At 42.0% G+C, this 20,579-nt stretch overlaps 1 protein-coding gene across 7 annotated transcripts in view; it reads left to right on the forward strand.

Moving 5' to 3' along the window:
- The first annotated feature begins 710 nt into the window (after positions 1 to 710).
- The window catches only part of LOC111956822 (nuclear receptor coactivator 2), a 79,499-nt gene continuing 59,630 nt past the window's right edge, over positions 711 to 20,579 (forward strand). For 6 of the 7 annotated variants that reach the window (XM_070436772.1, XM_023977471.2, XM_023977476.2 and 3 more), the window contains exon 1: positions 711 to 838. The gene's annotated coding sequence lies outside the window, so the exon portion shown is untranslated. Of the gene's footprint in view, positions 839 to 13,924; positions 14,156 to 20,579 lie in introns of those variants that run through there. The other variant, XM_023977472.2, reaches the window with a different exon arrangement.

A 20,579-nucleotide genomic window follows, 5' to 3' on the forward strand; every position in this document is an offset into this window, starting at 1 on the left:
GCAAATACATTAGGCAGACATGTCTACATTAGTTTCTCTTTCCATATGCGCAAAACCTTTCCCTAGCTCAAACAGTCTCAGTCTAATGGAGGAACATTAACAATTTATTTTATCAACAGCAGGTGTGGCCAATTAGTGAGTGTGGCTCTATGGCCGCTATAAAGGCAGACATGGGTAAAGTAAGTAGCGTAATCAGTTCTAGTCTATGGAGGGTTTGGACAGAGGATATGGTTTGTGAGCAGTGCAAACGTTTAAACATCTGCTTGAGACGTTTTGACTGTGCCAAATAGGAAAAAATTCCTAATGTGAAGAGAGGCACTATCTTACTGTGTTTCTGTGTCAGCTTGTTAATTGACTCATTATGAAATACAAACCTGATTAAATGTTACTTTTTTACTCAAATTAAAATGAATTTAGGCCTAAATAAAAGGGTGTTTACTATTTAGTAGACTAGGCTACATTTGAAAGACTTCATAATGTCATGTTTATTTTAGTAAACAAGGAAGAACAATGCAACCTATTAAAGTTAAAAATGCAGTGTAAACATCCTCTTTAGTTGTGGCTAACAAACTTTAACTGGGCATTCATTGCATTGTGTCTGGCTTTTAGCTGCTATGGCTGGCTGCAGTGTCATCATTCTTGCCGTCTGTTCTGTGAGCAGCAAAGTCTATTGTGGTAATGAGTGCTGATGCCCTGCGCGTGTGGGGGAGGACTACTGGTAAGATAAACAAGCACCCAGTCATCGCAGAGGAACATGGCGGCATTGCCTTTACATTGCCGTTTCCCGATTTCGAAGGTCCTGGCATAACAGTTTGCATTTATGGGATTTCAAGTTACGGTAAGTTGAGAATAACTTACAATGGATGTGTTTTGTAGTGAAGAAGTATGTTTTTGTGCAGTTATATAAAATATATGGTAGGCTATAGAATCCGTAATGTCAGTTTAGTCTTAACACTGAGAAGCGGCGTTGTCGCTTGTTGTCTGAAGCGAGATATTTCTTTAGATGGTTCGGGGATGATTCTTACGCTAGACTAGTTTTGTTGTGAAGCGCTGCTGAGAATTCAATGAAATTGAACTTAAAATGTGTTTACGAAGCAATTTAAATGAATTGTTTTTGGTTTGTAAGTACATAAACTTTTCTATTTGAAACACAGGCTAAGGAGATTTATTTTTGGCAGATTCATTTGAAGGTATTGCACGACATGCCGATAGCGAACATGGTAAACTGCACATAGTTTGAGGTTTCTGCATCATGCAAAATAACTTATTGAAACCAAAATAACAGTTGCGGTTGAATAACCAAACGTCACTGTGGTTTACGAGTTTAAGTAGGAAATCCTCAGCAAGCTCGGMACCACATTTCCGATTGTTATTTAGTCTCAACTGTGTAACAACTAGAAATGCCTGCGTTCGGAAAGGTGTAACATTGAGGTGTGAGATCATWAAAAAAAGTACCCTAACTTTTCATCAACCTTTGACGGTGACGTCATATGGCRAACATAATATAACAAGTGTTCCCACCATAGTTAGTTGTATGTGACACATTTCTAAAATATAACTCGTTGAGTTTGGCAATGAGATCTTGTAACCTAAGTTTTGATGGTTTGAGTGTCTATCACCAGTAGTCAGTCACTCAACAGTTAAAACAAATATCGGAATCAGTCTTATTTTATTGTTTGCCTTGTTGTGAGAACCTGTTTTACTCTGTATGCGTGAATCATGATGACTCATTTTTTGAAATGYTAGTAAAAAGTGTGAGGAGCATGGAATAATGGCTCCAAAATCAAATACAGTTAACATTGASAAGGGCCAGTGGGCCACCAATCAATTGGCCTGCAGAAGGTTGACCATATGGCAGGTGCATGTTATCCATAGTGAAATCTCACCCAATAAGTCAAAGTGCTATTAGTTTAAATATAAAGATTGGATGAAAAAAGCTGGATCTAGACCTATTGGTCTAGAATATATTGGTAGAGACTAGTGGTCTTTGTTGGCCCTTTTAAAGACTATTTGTTCTCTGCTGCTGTTTTACAGAGTAGTGAACTTTGAAAGGTATTGCATTACACAGCAGCATTTCTTGTTCTTTTACTTTCCCTCTTCTCCTTATTAAATGCAGGAATGTTACATGAAACTGAACATCGTTGACAGCGATAACAAGCAACTTAATATTTTTGTAGTTATTTTGAATATCTTATTTTGCTTATAATTTTAGAGCCATTTTTAGCCCTTAWATTTGCCATATTTAATAGGCTATGCCAAAGGCTTGGCATGTGCTTCTAACACAGTGCATTACAGTAAACAGTAAGTTATTTAAAGGGATTGCATTGCTATACACATTAAGAGCCTTTATGAGTTTGTCTGCTTTCCCAAAGTGATCCTTTGGCTGTATTTACACGGGAAGCCCAATTCTGATATTTTTTTCACTAATTGGTCTTTTCACCATCACATCCGCTCTGAAAAAGCCCTGATGTTAAAAGATCTGAAGTGATTGGTCAAAAGACCAATTAGTGGAAAAAATATTAGAATTTGGCTGCCTATGTAAATGCAGACATAGTGGCTTGGAATCAGCAAACCATGTGAGCAATATAAATGTCTGCACCAATGGCAGAGGAGCGGGATGAAGCTTGGGACTTGACAGGGTCGTTTTTCGTTAGCAGGCTTAAAGGCCCAGTACAGTCAATGCAATTTTTCTGTTGGTTTGTATCTCATTGTACAACATTTGATGAAAAGAACACTAAAAGTATGAAGAAAAATGTATCAGTGTCAATTAATGATAGTTACTAGTTGAAAATACAATCTACACAGGACCTTCTAATCAGCAGGTTTTGCATTGGAGTTTCTGCTTACCAGGCGGTAATTTAGTTAATAGACCAATAACAAAGCTAACTAGCGCTTTGGAATTTTCCCCTCCCCACTGAGACCTCTCCCAGACGGTCCTAGCAAAATTCTTGGCTTAAAGTTTTTTTTGTTGCCAAAAATATATTTTTTACAATTTTAAGTTGACAACTATTACATTAAGGTACTTAATTGTTAACCAGACATGATTTGATATTGAGATAAAAGCATCTGCATTGAGCCTTTAACCCGAACTTGAAAATCCCATGTTAAAGGGAGTCCGCTGGTTTTTAAAGGGACATATGCCATTCCTATTTCATTGAGTTTATTTACCTATTTCAAAATAATCAGAAGTCTGATATTTGAAACACTGCATGATTTTTTAAAATGGAATGCCCCAACTCACCCTGTGCTTTCCTCCTGCCTTTTCAAATGTGCATTGAAATTGCTGGGTTTTCCCCTGCTCTCTGTAATTGCATTGCATGGAAAATAAGAAAYTGTATACATCCATTCTTATGTGACCTGATTATGAGCGGTAGTGTGTACTATTACAGTATGATTCATTTATCCAAAGCCCTTGAATGTTCATTCCAGGCTGCGTTCACGTGACTAATGGAAGTCTCTCTYTCGTGGAATTAAATGTTCTCGATCTCTTACTGTGAAGCCCCATACTCAGTCTTCAACTTGAAGCACTTCCTGTTGCCGTGTTGTTCAATTTATTGATTCCTGTGCGCGTGTGCGTGCGTTTTTATAGGCTGTGAGAGTGCAGTGTTTCCTCCGGGAGGGGGAAAATAGCGAGGGGGGTCGGGGGGGGGGGCTTTTTAAAAGGACATTCTACTCTAAAATGAATGACAATTAAACTATGCTGACTAATTTTAAAATATAATTTATACCTCCAGAAATGAGGCTTTAACAGGCTAGTGGTAAAATGATTAGTTAATTATTTTAACTTTTGGACCATGCATATATGCATGGTCTATATGATCAGGTATGCTGTTAGCAATAAGCTATAACCTGTAGCTTAACTAATGCAGCATAGTGGTATTAATAAATAGGCAATCATCCCATTCTGCATTTGCCCTATTGGGCTAATCATTAGCTAGATCTCAAATGTGATATTTTAACTGCACTGAATAAAATATAAACCCAACATGCAATAATTTCAAAGATTGTACTGAGTTACAGTTCATATAAGAAAATCAGTGAATTGAAATAAATTTATTAGGCCCTAATCTATGGATTTCACTTGACTGGGAATGCAGAAATGCATCTGTTGGTTACAGATACCTTGAAAAAAGGTAGGGGCGGGGATCAGAAAACCAGTCAGTATCTGGTGTGTGGTCACCATTTGCCTCCTGCGACACATCTCCGCCGCGTGGAGTTCATCAGACTGTTGATTATGGCCTGTGGAATGTTTTCCCACTCAATGGCTGTGCAAAGTTTCTGGATATTGGCGGGAACTGGAAGATGCTGTCATACACRTCGATCCAGGGCATCCCAAACATGCTCAATGGGTGACATGTCTGGTGAGTATGCAGGCCATAGAAGAACTGGGACATTTTCAGCTTCCAGGAATTGTGTACAGATCCTTGCGATATGGGGCTGTGCATTATCATGCTGAAACATGAGGTGATGGCGGCGGATGAATGGCATGACAATGGGCCTCAGGATCTCATTGCGGTATCGCTGTGCATTCAAATTGCCATTGATTAAAATGCAATGGTGTTCGATGTCCGTAGCTTATGCCTGCCCGTACCATAACCCCACCGCCAACATGGGGCACTCTGTTCCCAACGTTGAAATCAGCTAACCGCTTGCCCACACAATGGCATATACGCTAWCTGCCTGATACAGTTCTCAAGTGTGCCAGTGGCCATCGAAGATGAGCWTTTTCCCACTGAAGTCAGTTACGATGCTGAACTGCAGTCAGGTCAAGACCCTGGTGAGGATGCAAGTAAGCTTCCCTGAGACGGTTTCTGATAGTTTGTGCAGAAATTCGTTGGTTGTGCAAACMCACAGTTTCATCAGCTGTCTGAGTGGAAGGCGKCAGACAATCCCGCAGGTGAAGAAGCCGGATGTAGAAGTCCTGGGCTGGCATGGTTACATGTGGTCTGCAGTTGTGAGGTCGGTTAGACGCACTGCCAAATTCTCTAAAACGATGGAGGTGGCTTATGGTAGAGAAATAAACACGCAAGCCAGAGAATTGAACGTTTGCATTTCATGGGAAGGTCTACCACCTACCACCAATAAAATGTGATTTGATTTTGACATTCTTGCAGCCAGCATGCCAATTGCACACTCCCTCAACTTGAGACATGTGGTAGAGGTCAACCGATTTTATGATTATTCAACACCGATACCGATTATTGGAGGACCCAAAAATCCGACACTGATTAATCGGCCAACATTTTTTTATAAAAAAAAAAGTATATTTATTTGTAATAATAACAATTACAACAATACTGAATGAACAATGAACCCTTGTTTTAACTTAATACAATACATAAAATATATTTCGTCTCAAATAAATAGTGAAACATGTTCAATTTGGTTTAAATAATGCAAGAACAGTGTTGAAGGTAAAAGTGCAATATGTGCCATAAAGAAAAAGAAGCTAACGTTTAAGTTCCTTGCTCAGAACATGAGAACATATGAAAGCTGGTTGTTCAATATTCCCAGTTAAGAAGTTTTAGATTGTAGATATAGGAATTATGACGCGTCGACTATTTCTCTCTCTACCATTTGTATTTCATATACCTTTTGACTATTGGATGTTCTTATAGGCACTTTAGTATTGTCAGCCTAATCTTGGGAGTTGATAGGCTTGAAGTCATAAACAGTGCTGTGCATCAATCATTGCTAAGAGCTGCTGGCAAACGCAGTAAAGTGCTGTTTGAATGAATGCTTACGAGCCTGCTTCTGCTTACCATCGCTCAGTCAGACTGCTATAYCAAATCATAGACTTAATTATAATATAATAGACACAGAAATATGAGCCTTTGGTCATGAATATGGTCAAATCCGGAAACTATCATTTCGAAAACAAAACATTTATTCTTTCAGTGAAATACAGAACCGTTCCGTATTTTAGAAAACGGGTGGCAACCCCAAGTCTAAATATTGCTGTTACATTGCACAACCTTCAATGTTATGTCATAATTATCTAAAATTCTGGCAAATTAATTACGGTCTTTGTTAGGAAGAAATGGTGACTCTGATTGCACTGAACGCAAGACAAGTGACACAATAATATTGCCTGCTAACATGCATTTCTTTTAACTAAATATGCAGGTTTAAAAAAATATACTTCTGTGTATTTATTTTAAGAAAGGCATTGATGTTTATAGTTAGGTACATTTGTCCAATGATTGTGCTTTTTTCACCTGTTTGGCGAAGTTGAAGTAGGCTGTGATTCAATGATAAATTAACAGGCACTGCATTGATTATATATTTATTTCACCGTTATTTTAGCAGGTAGGCCAGTTAAGAACAATTTCTCATTTACTACTGCGACCTGGCCAAGAAAGCAAAGCAGTATGACAAAAACAACAAGAGTTACACAAAAACATACAGTCAATAACACAATAGAAAAATCTATGTACATTGTGTGCAAATGTAGGGAGGTAGGCAAATAGGTAAATAGGCCCTAGAGGTGAAAATAATTACAATTTAGCATTAATACTGGAGTGATAGATGTGCAAGTAGAGATACTTAGGGTAGGTAATAATATGGGGATGAGGTAGTCGGGTGTGCTATTTACAGATTGGCTGTGTACAGGTACAGTGATCGGTAAGCTGCTCAGACAGCTGATGCTTAACGCAGGACAAGCTAGKTAACTACACATGGGTGATATTACTAGGTTAACTAGTGATTATGTGAAGATTGATTGTTTTTTATAAGTTGCTAGCTAGCATTATAAGTTTAATGCTAGCTAGCAACTTACCTTGGCTCTTACCTTACCTTGGCTCCTTGCAGCCACAAGGTCCTTTTGATGCTGCACTCGCACAACAGGTGGTCAGCCTGCCACGCAGTTTCCTCGTGGTTTGCAACATAATCGKTGTCCAAATAGGCCGATTACCGATTGTTATGAAAACTTGAAATCGGCCCTAATTAATCGGTCGACCTCTAATCTGTGGCATTGTGTTGTGTGACAACTGCACATTTTAGTGTCCTTTTCCCCCCAGCACAAGGTGCACCTGTGTAATTATCATGCTGTTTAATCAGGTTCTTGATTATCCATCCACCTGACACGTGTGGCATATCTTGGCAAAAGAGAATGCTCACTAACAGGGATGTAAACATTTGTGCGCACAATTTGAGAGAATATGCTTTTTGTGTGTGTGGAACACTTCTAAGAACTTTAATTTCAGCTCATGAACATGGTCCCATCACTTTAAATGTTGCATTTTATATTTTTGTTCAGTGTAGTTGCATCCCGTTGCTGAATTGTCCCCAAAATTAGCATAAATACCGTGAATATAATGTAGGTCTGTCTACCTGTTAGGGTAACTTGGGGTAATCCACCACCAGGGGTAAATACCCCATGCCTTATTCTAACAGAAACCACTTCATGTCACCCCCCCCTCTTCCCAACACCTTCCCTGCTCATCTAAATAATAATCTGTTCATAATTTTAAGTCACTCCCAAAAATGATTTATGATGTAGAGTGGCATTTTACCCCAAGTTACCCTACCATTAACCCGGGTTACATTAGCCCCACTCTCCCCTTTGCACTCACTGCAAATTACTGAGTGGTTTTTAAGCACTAGCCTAGTACGAACATCCCGATCTCGGCAAGCTTGCATTCTGTTTCTCTACATGGATATCCGTATTGCGAAACAGAATGTAAACTCGCGAGATCAGGATGTTTTGTATGAGACTAGTGCATAAAACCTCTTAAGGTTCCACCCGTTTTWWAAWTTTTCGCCTAAAATGACATACCCAAATCTAACTCCCTGTAGATCAGGCCCTGAAGCAAGGATATGCATTTTCTTGGTACCATTTGAAAGGAAACACTTTGAAGTTTGTGAAAATGTTAAAGGAATGTAGGAGAATATAACACAATAGATCTGGTAAAAGATAATACAAAGAAAAAATCAACCGTTCAACCGTTCTTCTGTTCAAAATTTTGTATCAAGACTGCCTAAATGAGCCTAATTTGTTTATTAATAACTTCATGTTCAAAATAGTGCACTCTCCTCAAACAATAGCATGGTATTCTTTCACTGTAATAGCTACTGTAAATTGGACAGTGCAGTAAATTTTACAAGAATTTAAAGCTTTCTGACTATCAAATATGTCTATGTCCTGGGAAATGTTCTTGTTACTTAGTCTCATGCTAATCCCATTAGCCTACGTTAGCTCAACCGTCCCGTGAACGGGACACCGATCCTGAAGATTAACCATATGGCTGCTAAAAACTCAGGTTTTAAAATGGTGCGATTTGTGYATATTTAGGAGTTGAGAAACAAATAAAGTAGGAATGGAAAGCTGGGATCCCCCTCTTTTAATTATTATTATTTTAACAAAGGCCATTAAAACTGCTGTTTTAACCGCGATTGCAAGAATTGTTGTGCATTGACTGCTTGTCAGAATGCATGTTTCCCTCACTATGGCACTCGTAACTTGAATGCACCTCGAGAGGAATGTTTCTCTCACGTAGAACATACATCAAGCCGACTAGGTAGGTAACTATTCTACTATGGGGTTATCAGTTTTCTATTTATTACACGTTTTGTTTGCAAAGGAAAAGTAAACGTGGACTGTTATAGCATCTTCATAGTGTGCCTCTGCAGACATTTTTTTGGGGGGGTGGAAATTTTGCCGTGGGTACAGCACCACATAAATGATTGCGACGGAAACACTAGAGTGTGTGCATTAAGTGCCGCCGTCGCCACACTGAGTCTGTCACCTGGATGTCACACTGCAGTGACGGGTGTCTCAGTGACTGTTCTGATTCCCACGCAGTATTAACTGCTTTGGCCGCAGACTTACTAACACTACCAGTGTTAACCCAACCGTCCAGGCAGTCACCACCTCAAACACCTCAACGATAGTTAATGGATGGACTGCCAGTGCCACCTTACAGTATGATCTGGTTGCATCACTGCCTGGTATGACAACTGCTCRGCCTCCGACCGCAAGGCACTACAGGGTAGTGCGAACAGCCCAGTACATCACTGGGGCCAACCTTCCTGCCATCCAGAACCTCTATACCAGGCGGTGTCAGTGGAAGGCCCTAAAAATTGTCAGACTCCAGCCACCCTAGTCATAGAYTGTTCTCTCTGCTACCKCACGGCAAGCGGTACCGGGGCACCAAGTCTATGTCCAAGAGGCTTCGAAACAGCTTCTACCCCCAAGCCATAAGACTCCTGAACATCTAGTCAAACGGCCCAGACTATTTGCATTGCCTCCCCCACCTCCCCCTCTACATCACTGCTACTCTCTGTTGTCATCTATGCATAGTCACTTTAATAACTCTACCTACATGTACATACTACCTCAACTGACCGTGCCCCCGCACATTGAATCTGTATCGGTACCCCCCCTGTATATAGTCTCGCTATTGTTATTTTACTGCTGCTCTTTAATTACTTGTTACTTTTAKCTCTTATTCTTRTCCATATTTTTTGGAAACTGCATTGTTGGTTAGGGGCTCGTAAGTATTAACATTTGATTTAAGGGGTCCATTCCTTTCTAGCATTCAACAATGCTCTGAAAGAGCAATTAATGTCTTGAAATGGTGGTTGTAACATACTACACTGGGGAGGAGACTGGTTCAAATAGGGAATCTGTGGTGTTTGCACAGTCCACACACACGCCACGCACAATTTGAATAAGTGTACTTGGTGTACTCACAGACAGTCTCAACCCACCATGGTAAACTGTTTGTAGGCCACACAGCAAACGATAGTGAATCAGAATGCAGTGTAATGAACCAGTGGCCTGGGAGCCAAGTCCAGGGTTGCATAACAAGTGCTAATTTAGTTTGAGCTGTGGCCATAATTCTGCAGCTCTGTGACGGGTCCTGGTGATAAAGTCGCCACTGTGCTACACTCTGTGTGAAGGCGCTGTAGACTAACAGCCAGGCAGGCTTGGAACCAACCTCCTGTTTGTTTGGCTTGGTTGTAGGATTGTTTAGTTTTTATTTTATTTTTAGGAATCCCACATTGCTGTGAAAAGGGTTCAGCAGTAGATGCTTTTTAACCGTGTAACTGCAGCACCAGTTGTTAGACGCAGTGTTCAGTTTGCCTGCTTGTTGCGCAATCTGGCAGGGTTTCCATGGTTTAGTCTGGATATATTGTAGAATTTACTGTTCTGGATGTGAAAAGCCTCCCAATGAACTCTCAAGTCTGTCATGTTTTGAAAATACATTKGTGGTTATGGTGATTTTGAGTAATATCATCATTACAATGTGATCATGATACCATATTGACATCGAAACGGCAACACCATAATAACAATAGGCTACTAAGATGCTTTCTTTCCGGTATAATTCTGAAATAAAAGCCTTTTTACTCAAACCAGCACATATTTCAGCAGTCTCGTACAGTTCCCAGTACCTCAAGTTCACTCTGTTACCATCTGGTTGCTTAGTAACACCAATTAATCATAGCCTGGAAGTAGGTCTTGCTGTGTGTGTGTGTGTGTGTAAAATGATTTAATGAACAATTCCACAAACTATGTTTTGCTGTTTATTTCAGAAGTCAAATGTTGATACAGTCCCAAAATGTTTTGCATGTCAGTAATCAACTTTCAAAATACAGAAGGTGTCACACTTGGCTAGGTGAACCGAACGAGTGTGCTTGCATACTCCCTTAAAAGACCTTCTGATTTGGAAAAACAAGAAAAAAGTGTCAATGGTACTGTTTGTACTAGCCAGAATTAATCTAAGTTGACTCAATAAATGTCATTCATTTTGATGTTTTTGGCGAGGACATCTTAGTCACGCGATTAAAAAAAATATTTATATTTTTTTATATATATATATATATATTTTTAACCTAATTTAAGATGTCTAGTGCAGTATTTCTCTAGTGAAGAAAAATGAGAATGAAAACGATTTTGTCTCTGGTTGAATGACCAACAAACACTTAAACAATCTCTACTGTTGACCAATCACTGACGAAGGGGGCTACCCAACTTCGGCTTGCCTCGAGGAAAAATGTTGTGTGCCTGTACAGCTGAAAATAAACAGTGCCAAAGACCAAAACGAACAAAAATGGCGTCATATATGCACGAACYGTTTCAGATGGGAAGCATGCGGACACTTTAAGGCTTGAATTGATAGAGAAAAATCTAATCTGCGCAGGCAGGAGGCAAAGTCTACCGTGAGCTAGTTGGACAAATGAAAACGACAACAAATAGCATTACCTGTTGATTCAGTAATGACGTGTAAGCACTCGGCCAAAGGTCACAGTGTGCTGCTCAGGCGACTAGGCCCATAGTTTCAAGCCTTCAACCAGGAGAGAAATTCCATTGGAGTGAGGTGCTGTTTCATCCTTGTGTGTGTTCAGATCACATTACTGGACCTAATCAATTGAGCTGGTTGAGCCAACATTACTCTTTGAGCTGCCCTGTCATTGGCGCATTCCAGGGGGAAAGAATGGTGAACTCCTGACCTCCGATCAGCTGCGAGGAACTTAAACACAGATGCTCTGACATGGTAATGACCAGACACACTGATTTAGGCCACATTACATTTTGTCACACTGACGGTGGTCTAGCAACCAAAACATTTATTTTTGCTCTTGTTGCCTCTAATTTAATAACATGGCATAATATAACTTGACAAATATATTTTAAGTGCGGACCTTCYAAAAATGTATCAACTTTTATATACCATCCTAAGCATAGCTCACTGTTCTTTTCTGAATTCTTCCTTTCAATTGATTTGACTATCAACAGAAAGCTGATGTTCTCCGGCCACGCTCCCCCACCCATCCCCTCTCTCCAGTGCCCTGTTGTTGGTGGAGATCATGTTACAGGAGGAGGAAAGCACTGTTGCTCTCAACACACAGCATCACATGATTGTCCTGACTGACTGGGGGATTTGACCAGTCCCTGTTTAGAGCTGAAGTGTGTGTGTCGCTGCTTTATGTGCGCACCTCAGGACCTGTCCTCATTTGGAAAAGATTTGACTTGTTTTTGTCCTGCATAGTTTTTGAAATTCACTTAAAAAGAAGCTGTGATGGATGTAGGGCATACTAGATTAATGTGCAATGAAAGAAGCAACCTTGAAACGACCGGCCTCCATTGGTGAGAGGCAGTGAGTTTTTTTTGTGGGGTGGTTTGCTATGTAACCATCCTATGATTTGGCATGATGAAATACATGTGAAAGGGTTAGATTATTTATCTCGACGCACCCTATTGAAGCAGAAGCATTTCATCCATTAACATGTCAAAACCCCCCCACCTCATGGGTTCAAGTCTTTCTTTCTGCCAACACGTTTCATTTTCTATTCACTCCCAAAGTGGAAAAGCAGAAGTTGAAAAGGTCACAGCACCTGCTTGTAACCTCCCTGTATCATCAGAGACTTGAGTCTGTCTTCTGATGAGTGACGGTTGACTGATGATGAGTCAGACTTAGTGCTTTAGTCATAGGGCCGAGTCTTACCGGCACGCCCTATAGCCCCGAGCCCTATGGCCCCGAGCCCTATGGCCCCGAGCCCTATGGCCCCCAGCCCTATAGCCCCGAGCCCTATAGCCCCCAGCCCTATGGCCCCCAGCCCTCCCATCTTCCCTATGCCCTTCTGCTGTAAAGTGTGAGTGATGTAGTGTGTGCTAGGCTCTGCTCCTCCCTCTGAGTGGTGTGGTGGGGCGGCAGAGAGGGGCTGGGCCTGGTGGAAATCACTTTTAGTCAGCTTTCGTCCCCACGCTTCCGTTTGGTCTCTCTGGGAGCAGGTGCATCTTCAAGTGCTCTGTGGTTTCATACAGTACAAATCAGACAAACCTCTTTTCTACACACACACACACACACACACACACACACACACACACACACACACACACACAGAAAGCGTGTGAAAGCTCGAGAAAGCTCTAGCTTTCTAGTTGGCTGGTCCCCAAGAAATTTGCTTCCTCTTTTTACTCATTCTCTTATTGCAGTGCTTTCTGACTTGTTGGACTCAATTTCATGTTATGGTCCTCACACGTTCAAGTGGTATATACTGCTCCTCGCGTGTCTACAGAGAACTTGGCTGATTGCATTAAACTAACTATAGCTCTCTCTTGAGCCAATTGAATGTACAGTAGCTGTCTTAGGTTTGGATCAAACTGTAGTATGCCTCTTCTTGGTCAGGCTTTCATAGAGAGGAGTGGATGATGTCTGAAGGAAACCTGCAGCAGAAGTTCATTAAGAACAATGTGTCTCATAAAGCCACGGTGAGTCAGCTGAATCAACCGTTCTCATTCCTTCCCTGATATTGTGCCTTTTCTGCTTTGGAACAGACCTGTGTTTACTATAAGAAAAGTAAGCCTTGTACGAGCCAGAAAGGGCCCATGGTGCAGGAGGATGTCTCCTGTTACAGTAGCGTGAGGCTGATTGATTGTACAAGTACACCCCCTGGTGAGGACACTGGTCAACGGGGTTTACTATAGTGTGTACTATATTTGTATCTAACAACAATTACTCAACTGGCACATACACAACTGTATGATAACAACAAGCCCTTTGTTGTTTCTATAAATCAGCTGTTCCCCAAATGTTGATGTTATAAAATAATGTTCTGCAAAGTGAAAGTAAAGGGGGAGAGACCTCTGCAGGTTGACAGGGCTAGTGAAAYGAAAGCCAGCTGCCTGCTGTGTCAAACGCACACTGCCTCCACCTCTTTTGCCAGTCCATTATTGCTTCTGCTTTGTGTCATGTGACAAGAGTAGGCCATTATCTTGGTGAAAAAGGAAACCACTTTTCGGGCCGGGCGTCAGAAGCTATTGGAATTTTCGAGCGCTGTACTCTCGCTGTGCTGTATTTTCAGGGGGGGGCGGGTAGGGGGCGGGGCTAGGGAGGAGTGGGGGGAGGGGATTGGAGCTCATCGGCCGGGCAGTTCAAGGAGGATTTGTGCTGTAGTTTGTCAGCTGTCATTAGGAGCAGATGACACAGGAGGGTAATCTGCTTTTTGCGCACGTCCTTGCTCCAGCATGTTCCTCTGTCTACATCGCTGTGTAGTTTCTACAGTGCGGTGACTGCCTGCCTGCCTGGACTCAACGTTACTAGGCTATCTAACTGAGAGGGCTGCTCCTGTTTTTGCTGTGAAACTGAAACTACAGTAGCCATGGGTCAGACACTGTGGATTTACGGACCCACCTTTGGTCAAAGCGGTAAGTAATGGAATAAATAGGCCTAGCTATTGTTTCACAATGGAAGTGGACAAATATTTTGTTTGTTGGTACATTTGGTGCAGTTTGTTTTTAGGCAAGTGTTTGTGTGGGCTTTTATCTACACAACAAACTTCCAACCTTATTCTGAGAGGTATTTAGATGTCCACAGAACATTCCATTAGCTCTTTGTCGTGTGTTGTCAGCAGTCCTACATGATGTCACCTGAGATGAACAGGACAAGCCTCTTGTAAACTACCCACAAGTCTGATCAGGGTATACTGGTATACTGACTTAACTGTTTGTATAGAGTTGGTTCTGGGAATAATGTGTGGCGCGTTATTAAGTGTGTACAGTTGATCAACAGTAGGACATTCCTCTCTCCATAGGGAATGGKTTTTTTGAGATGCAGACAGTCGTACAGTAGGCCACCGGTCATGGAGCATCTCTTCAGTACAGGGCTGAGGAAGGTGAACATGGCTCTTTAACACAACACCCTGCCTGCTCCTTGCTTGGCCTGGTGTAGCATAGGGGATAAAGAGGTGCCACTGACAGTCAACAAAGCTTCCATGCGACTCTGGTTTAGTTGTTTTTGTTTTCTGAGCCTAGATCGCGTAGCCCGAGTGCCAGTCTGTTTGTGCTATCATGCCAACTCCCTGTCACTCATTTGGCTTGACAAGGACAGCAATTTAGTAGGCAAGCGCACAAACGGATCTCGGACCAGGCTATAGAATGTGAYGCAGCTTCAGCCATTGTTGCTGTGTTTTCACATGGATGCGATAAAGCCAGCGAKTTCAATGTTTTGGAATGCAGCTGCAAGGCAGCGCCATTTTTTTTTGGACCTAATGTCCACTGTGCCATTACTATATATGATTCCTGTCTGTGTTAGGAAATTAGTTAGCCACAGGGTAAGTGTGTTCAATGGTATTGATCCGGTTCCATGATCAATGCATTCTGACATTGCTTGCGTCGTAAATGGCACCCTATTCCCTATGTTGTGCAGTACATAAGGCCAGAGCCCCATGGACCWTTAGTGAGTAGGGTGGCATTTGGTGTCACAGACATTGTCAAGCCCACATAGGCGGTAATGAGTTCAGCCTGTTATTTCCATGTTGCCTTCCATCGGCCCATTGAGCGTAATCTAAATAATGTTTCTAAACTAATGTGTGCTCAGTCAGTGTACAGAAATCTATCTTTGAGTCCAAATTATCCTCTTTCTAAGTAAATTACAGTGATTGACTGGTCGCTTTATGCAAATAGCAATTTGGGCTGTATTTGCATTGAGGGAGACAAACTGGACAGAAGTGGGTCATTGACGATGAGCACACTTGGTCTACACTCCACTTCGCAGCCTGCACACACACAGTGAGGCAGTCGTTTGCTGCACATTCCAGCACAGAAGTGTCACAAGTCATAAGAAAATTAGGAAAACAATCAAAGACGGTGTTAGAAATGCCTATCCTGATTTACTGTGGTAGCAGCCTGAGCTGAGCCGATAACATCTGGTTGGTCCTATGCTGTGTGTCAGTATGATGAGTGACGCATTTTCTTCTAGATACATCCAGTCTTCTGGATATTCTATGATATCACCGTTAATTGAGCTAGGTGGGCGTGAGTCATCATAGGTTGTGTCCCAAATGACACCATATTTCCTGTAAAGTTCCCTATACACTGAGTCTACAAAACATTAGGAACAGCTTCCTAATATTGGCACCCTATTACCCTATACAATGCATTCGGAAAGTATTCAGACCCCTTGACCTTTTCCACAATTTGTTACGTTACAGCCTTATTCAAAAACGGATTGAAATAGTTTACCCCCCTCTATCTACACACAATATCCCATAATGACAAAGCAAAAAGTTTTTTTTTTAAATACATTTTTACTAATGAAATCTGAAATATTACATTAAATAAGTATTCAGACCCTTTACTCAGTACTTTGTTAACACTTTTGGAAGTGATTACAGCCTTGAGTCTTTGGTATGACGCTACAAGCTTGGCACCCCTGTATTTGGGGAGTTTCCCATTCTTCTCTGCAGATCCTATCAAGCTCTGTCAGGTTGGATGGGGAGCGTCGCTSCACAGCTATTTGTAGGGGTCTCCAGATATATTAGATCAGGCTCTGGCTTGGCCACTCAAGGACATTCAGAGACTTGTCCCGAAGCCACTCCTGGATTGTCTTGGCTGTGTGCTTAGGGTTGTTGTCCTGTTGGAAGGTGAACCTTCGCCCCAGTCTGAGGTCCTGAGCGCTCTGGAGCAGGTTGTTCATCTTTACCTTGATCTTGACTAGTCTCCCAGTCCCTGCTGCTGAATAACATCCTCCCAGSATGATGCTGCTGCCACCACCATGCTTCACCATAGGGATGGTGCCAGGTTTCCTCCAGATGTCATTAGGTGCCTTTTGGCAAACTCCAAGAGGGCTGTCATGTGCCTTTTACTGAGGAGTTGCTTCTGTCTGGCCACTCTACCATAAAGGCCTGATTGGTGGAGTGCTGCAGAGATGGTTGTGGTTTTGGAAGGTTCTGCTATCTCCACAGAGGAACTGTTAGTGGTCATCGGGTTCTTGGTCACCTCACTGACCAAGGCCCTTCTCCCCCAATTGCTCAGTTTGGCCGGGCGGTCAGCTCTAGGAAGAGTTTTGGCGGTTCGAAAAAATTCTTCCATTTTAAAATGGAGGTCACTGTGTTCTTGGGGACCTTCAATGCTGCAGATCTTTTTTGGTACCCKTCCCCAGATCTGTGCCTCGACACAATCCTGTCTCAGAGCTCTATGGACAATTCCTTCAACYTCATGGCTTGATTTTTATTCTGACATGCACGGTCAACTGCGGGACCTTATATAGACAGGTGTGTGTCTTTCCAAATCATGTCCAATCAATTGAAATTAACCCAGGTGGACTACAATCAAGTTGCAGAAACATCTCAAGGATGATCAATCGAAGCAGGATGCACCTGAGCTCAATTTCGAGTCTCAAAGCAAAGSGTCTGAATAGTTATGTTAAGGTATTTGTTTTTTATTGTTAATACATTTGCAAAAATGTCTAAAAACCACWTTGTGTATAGATTGAGGAAAATGTTTTATTAAATCCATTTTAGAATAAGGCTGTAATGTAACAAAATGTGAAAAGTCAAGGGGTCTGAATACTTTCCGAATTCACTTTGATCAGGGCCCGTAGAGCTCTGGTCAAAAGTAGTGCACCATATGTCCTACTACACTGGCTCTGACGTTCGTCGGATGTGGCAGGGCTTGCGAACTATTACGGACTACAAAGGGAAACCCAGCCGCGAGCTCCCCAGTGACGCGAGCCTACCAGACGAGCTAAATACAAGCAACACTRAAGCATGCATGAGAGCACCAGCTGTTCCGGACGACTGTGTGATCACACTCTCCGTAGCCGATGTGAGCAAGAGCTTTAAACAGGTCAACATTCACAAGCCTGTGGGACCAGACAGATTACCAGGACATGTACTTAGCGCATGCGCGGACCAACTGTCTTCAACCTCTCCCTGACTGAGTCTGTAATACTTACATGTTTCAAGCAGACCACAATAGTCCCTGTGCCCAAGAATGTRAAGGTAACATGCCTAAATGACTACCGCCCCGTAGCACTCATGTTGGTAGCCACGCTGATCCTCAACACCGGTTTCCCTCAGGGGTGCGTGCTTAGTCCCCTCCTGTACTCCCTGTTCACACATGACTGCGTGGCCAAGCATGACTCCAACACGATCATTAAGTTTGCTGATGACAACAGTGGTAGGCCTGATCACCGACAAYGATGAGACAGCCTATAGTGAGGAAGTCAGAGACCTGGCAATGTGGTGCCAGGCCAATAACCTCTCTCTTAATGTGAGCAAGATAAAGGAGATGATTGTGGACTACAGGGAAAGGATAGCAGATCAGGCCCCCATTTACATCAGCAGGGTTGTAGTGGAGCGGGTCGAGAGTGGTCCAAACACACCAAGACAGTTGTGAAGAGGGCACGACAACAACTTTCCCCCTCAGGAGACTGAAACTATTTGGAATGGATGGGTCCCCAGATCCTCAAAGTTCTAAAGCACCATCGAGAGCATCTTGACCGGTTGCATCACTGCCTGGTTTGGCAACTGATCGGTATCTGACCGTAAGGCGTTAGAGGGTATTGTGTACGGCCCAATACATCACTGAGGCCAAGCTTCCTGCCATCCAGAACCTACATACCAGGCGGTGTCGGAGGAAGGCCCAAAACATTGTCAGACTCCAGTCACCCAAGTCATAGACTGTTTTCTCTGCTACCGCATGGCAAGCGGTACCGGAGCACCAAGTCTAGGTCCAAAAGGCTCCTTAACAGCTTCTACCCCCAAGCTATGAGACTGCTGAACAATTAATTAAATGGCTAACCAGACTATTTACATTTACCCCCCCCCACTTGTTTTTTTTTTTTACACTGCTGCTGCTGTTTATTGTCCGTGCATAGTCACTTTACCCCTAACTACATGCACAAATTACCTCGACTATCCTGTACCCCTGAACATTTACTCAGTACCAGTGCCCCCTCTATATAGCGTTGTTATTGTTATGTCATTTTACTGTTTTTATTTAGTAAATATTTTCTTAGCTCTGTTTCTTGAACTGAACTGTTGGTTAAGGGCTTGTAAGTAAGCGTTTCACGGTAAGGTCTACTACACCGGTTGTATTTAGSGCATGTGACATAACATTTAGATTTGATTTGACCTAGGAAGTCTGAGTGGGCCAGGGAACGTCGGCAGGACGGAGCCCTGATTCAATTTGACCTGTGGGATCAGCCTGATAATGGCTGGCTCCAGCTCTCATTCATCGTCTCTTGGAATTGATTATTCTGCAAACAGAGATTGTACACCAGCATGCGTAGCTATAGGGCTGCTACAGGAAAACTAGGGCTCCTAATCCACACTAAAGAAGATTTAATACCCAGTGTATGTGTCTGATGGGAGGGCTTGAGCCCTGTTACCATGGCTTTTCTATAGGCTAAGAGATCTGTCTGTACAGGCTTAGACATCCTCAAAGTCTGACTCACTGACTGATACATCTCACTGAGTATGAGGGTCCATGAAGTCATGGCAGTCTCTGCTTTCATGGTGTTTCAACATCCTCAGTAAGGGTGTTCTAAACTCCGTTACTTAGGGCTGATTCCTTTCCTATGTGATGAGAAATGTTTTAATTTATATTCCTGTATTTGGTTGTGCTGGCCAGCCTTAATACTCTTGTCAAAGAACTTGACACTCCAGGGAGAAGGATGATGAAGAAGAGAGCAGTCACGTCTGATGATGATTATGACATCATGGTGTTGATCCCATAGATATCCTATTAAATTAGTATTCTAATTCCTAATTCTATGGTTGATCCAATGGTAATGACCTCACAGATCATAGAAAGCATACTGGGACAGATTGTTCCATCACCGTCCGCGGCAGGCTCTCTGAATTAACAGTAATGTAGCATACCACAAAATGCTTACACCCCAGCATCTTCTCCTTCCAATACTAATGAAATTAGAGAAACCAAGTGCCTCACAAAGTAAACCCATTTAAAACATTTTCTGCAACGAGTAGAAGACAGTTCAGAGGCCAACTGAGGCATTACAGAATTAACCGTTGGATTGATCACCGCTTCCTAACAGGATTATCTTCCTGATCAAAAGACTAGCCTCTTTGCTGCCTTTGGGAAACCACTGGTCATGTAGTGTGTTATTTTCAACTAATAAAACAATGAACATTTAAAGTGTGTTGTGGACCTTTGCAGGCCGTGCAGCATGCTGAAAATAATACTATTTTTGAATTCAGAGTATTTTTGCCCTTAGGAGGAGTGTTATGTTATGGACCTGTGGAAATTGGAAGACTTATCCTAAAGATCCTAGAGTGCATTTCAATGAGTAAAAAGGTGTCACTAAACTAACAAAAATAGGTCCTGGTTTTCTCAGCAAGTATAAAGGTGCAAAAGTGAAGGAATCTTCTCTGGCTTGTCCAAAARGAAAGCTTCTACTGTGTCATATCAGCTCCATTTCCTATTACAATGACAACCAGTCCTGGGTGATGAGGAACTTAAATACTGAATGGAGGATTAAGCGCACTGGACAGCCGACAATGCGTTTTTAAAGGTATATTCCAATTGAGCCGACATACAGCGTTTACTATGAATGCAATCTATGAAATGCGAGAACATTGCCTTTTAAAAGCTGCGTTGTCTTCAACCCGCAATCGAATTTAAAATGTGCCTGAGGTTACTCCTCTKTTATTATCATCATGGCAGACCATTTTTAAAGGGCTTTTGCCATTTTTTGAATGTGAAAAAGTATTCGAAATTGGAAGACCTTGCTCCAAATCACCATAGTCAAAGCCTGGTWTTCATAGCTGATTAGCTGGCTTTTGATTAAGTATGACTGGAATGTTATATTTTTTTTTACAATCTC

Source organism: Salvelinus sp. IW2-2015, linkage group LG32 (assembly GCF_002910315.2).
Source record: "Salvelinus sp. IW2-2015 linkage group LG32, ASM291031v2, whole genome shotgun sequence".
Classification (NCBI taxonomy): Eukaryota; Metazoa; Chordata; class Actinopteri; order Salmoniformes; family Salmonidae; genus Salvelinus; species Salvelinus sp. IW2-2015.